The 2,875-nt window shown below is 49.7% G+C and overlaps 1 protein-coding gene across 1 annotated transcript in view; it reads left to right on the forward strand.

The window, feature by feature from the left end:
- SLC6A5 (solute carrier family 6 (neurotransmitter transporter), member 5) overlaps positions 1-2,875 on the forward strand; it is a 56,411-nt gene that overhangs the window by 25,700 nt on the left and 27,836 nt on the right. The gene's annotated exons all lie outside the window — the stretch shown is intronic.

The raw sequence follows: 2,875 nt of genomic DNA on the forward strand, positions 1-2,875 counted from the left end.
ACATAGTAGGCACTCAGTAAGTGGTAGCTGCCATTATTATTATTTTAAAAATAATGTACGAGATATTTTGTGAACCAAGAGACAGAAAGGTTCAAAATGTCCCTGTCCTCAAACAGCTTACTATCTAGGTGAAGAGGTGCAAAATCACTGGTGTGGTTCTAGGTTCAGATTTTTAGTCACACTCAAAAGAAACAACAGGATTATTGAACACAAGTTCACTTGATTTTGAGAAAGGATATGGAAAGGGGGGCATAGCCTCATGCCTGGCAACAGGATCCTGGAGACCTCAGGCACCCAGCCTCTGCTTCCAATGCCCTCAGCACTCCCCACTGCCCATTCGGGAGTGAAGGATGGTGATGAGAGCTAGTCACGTTAGAACAAGGGATGTCCTTTGGCTTAAATACCTCTGATCACCTGGCAGCCCAGCTCCCATGTTTAGGGCAGCTGCAGCTCAGATATTTTAGCTTGTGCATAAAGCAATCCTAGCAATCAGGACCAATAATTAGTCCATAGTAGCCACAAGAATCCGTTCATTAACTTGATAGTGCAAGAATTGCGGCTAAGAGTCAAACTTTCCTCAAGCATCTCCAAAATGAGAGGAAAAGATTACAGTTAAGCTGTGGTGGGGGATGCGTGGGATGGCCCCACAGAATGAGATTTGTACTGGGCTGAATTTCAGCAGGTGCGGGAGGAAGGCGTGATCTCCGGCAGCAGAGGGAGCCAGAGGCGGGGGTGAGCAGTCTGAATGTGACAGGTGTGTGTGGGGGGAGGCAGGTAAACGGGATTGCAGCAGCAGGTGTGTGCACGTGGGCCCAGAAGGAGATGGGGCCTGAAAGTCAGCTGAGGCCGGATTGGAGAGAGCCTTTGCATTCGTTTGCTAGAGCCACCGTAACACACACCACCGACTTGGTGGCTTACACAATAGAAATTTATTGTTTCACAGTTTTGAAGCAACTAAAAGATGCTGAAGTCCGAGATCAAGGTGTTGGCAGGCTTGGTTTCTTCTGAGGCCCCTCTCCTTGGCTTGTAGATGGCCATCTTCTCTCTTTGTCTTCACATGGTCTTCCCTCTGTGTGTGGCTGTGTCCTAATCTCTTCTTGTAAAGGCACCAGCTGTCTCGGATAGGACCCAATCTAATAACCTTATTTTAACTCAGTTACCTCCTTAAAGTCACTATCTCCAAATGCAGTCACATTCAGAGGTCCTGGGGATTAGGACTTCAACATAGGAATTCTGGGGAGGGCACAATTCGGCCCATAAGAGCCTTAAATGCCCGACTAAGGCATTTGAACTTCTTTTGGTCACAACTGCTCATCAATCATCGACCCGAATCGGTCCGAACACTGTCAAAGGGTGAAGCATTGCCCTGTGCTTCGTCAGAAAGGAGGCTGTGTGGTATGACAGAAAGAATCTGGCTGAGAGCTAGAAAGTCTGGTTTCAAACCCTGACCCACTGTTAGTGAGTCCATTACCTTCCTCTGGGCCCCGTCAGTAAGTTGAGGGGTCAGACAAAGCGCGTCATTCACTGTGCGCTTGCTCGGAGCCGGGCTGTGCGTGGTGCAGGCATCGTCTTGTTCTGTCCGCACAACAACCTATGGGAAAGGCAGGGTCATCGCCGCCATTTTAATCAGAGTAGAGAGGAAGTGACTTGCTCAAAGCCATGCCGTTAACAGGCAGGAGAACCAGGGTTTCAGTGACGCCCTGGGGCTCCATCTAGCTGTGAGCTCACCTTTGAGTCTAGGATGGCAGGCTGGGGACCCCCATATGACAGCACAGGGCTCTGGGACAAGGGCAGAGACACAGGGTTCTCTCCCTTGTCCTTCCCAGCCCTGTACGCCCCAACCCCAGGCTGCTCTCACACCCTGTGGCATTTTACCGTCCTGCTGCCCTTGCTTCCTTCACACATGGTTTCTGTCCTGGAGCCCCCCGAGACCCCATCTCCGTATTCTGCTCTGATGAACAGATTTGGCTCTGCCTGTGGGGTGTTATCTTAGTTTGTTTGGGTTGCTATAACAAAATGCCTTAGACTGGGTAATTTATAAACAACAGAAATGTATTGCTCACAGTTCTGCAGGCTGGGAAGTCCAGGTTCAAGGTGCGAGCAGATTCAGTGTCTGAGCAGGGCTTGCTCTCTGCTTCAGAGTTGGTGCCTTGTTGCTGCGTCCTCACGTGGCAGAAGAGGCAGACACGCTCCCTTCAGCCTCTTTTACGAGGGCACGAACCCCAATCATGAGGATAGAGCCCTCATGACTTAATCACTTACCCAAAGACCCCCTTCTTAGTACTATGGGATTAGTACATTTGGGAGTAAGTTTTAGTATATGAATTTGGGGGAACACAAACATTCAGACCATAGCAGGTGAGTTGAGACCCAGTTTTATAGCATATGCAGCCAGAGCTTTGGTGCAGAGGCCCTGGATTGGGGCAGTTAGGAGAGATCTTTTTGAGGCTTTTGGTGGTTTTTAAATGAGTCCACAGGGGTCCGTGGTCAGGACTGCTTGTTTCTGTCCTTTGGTGGATGCATGTTTAGAAATGGACATGTACGTGCATGCACACGCATACACATGTGCACACAAACACACGGGCACACATTTGTGTGTCCTTCCCCTTGTCCCTTCCCACTCACAAAGCACACCTAATGGCAAACTGTGGTCTCTTCCTTCCAGGGACACCCTGATTGTAACCTGCACCAACAGTGCCACGAGCATCTTTGCAGGCTTCGTCATCTTCTCCGTCATCGGCTTCATGGCCAATGAACGCAAAGTCAACATTGAGAATGTGGCGGATCAAGGTACAGGACAGTTGTCACCCTGCTCTTGCAGGGCAGGTTCCAGGCATACCTCACAAGCTCCTAATTTGTGCTTCCCTGGGAAGGT

The sequence above is a fragment of the Propithecus coquereli genome, unplaced genomic scaffold, assembly GCF_000956105.1.
Source record: "Propithecus coquereli isolate 6110/MARCELLA unplaced genomic scaffold, Pcoq_1.0 Scaffold198, whole genome shotgun sequence".
NCBI classification, from domain to species: domain Eukaryota; kingdom Metazoa; phylum Chordata; class Mammalia; order Primates; family Indriidae; genus Propithecus; species Propithecus coquereli.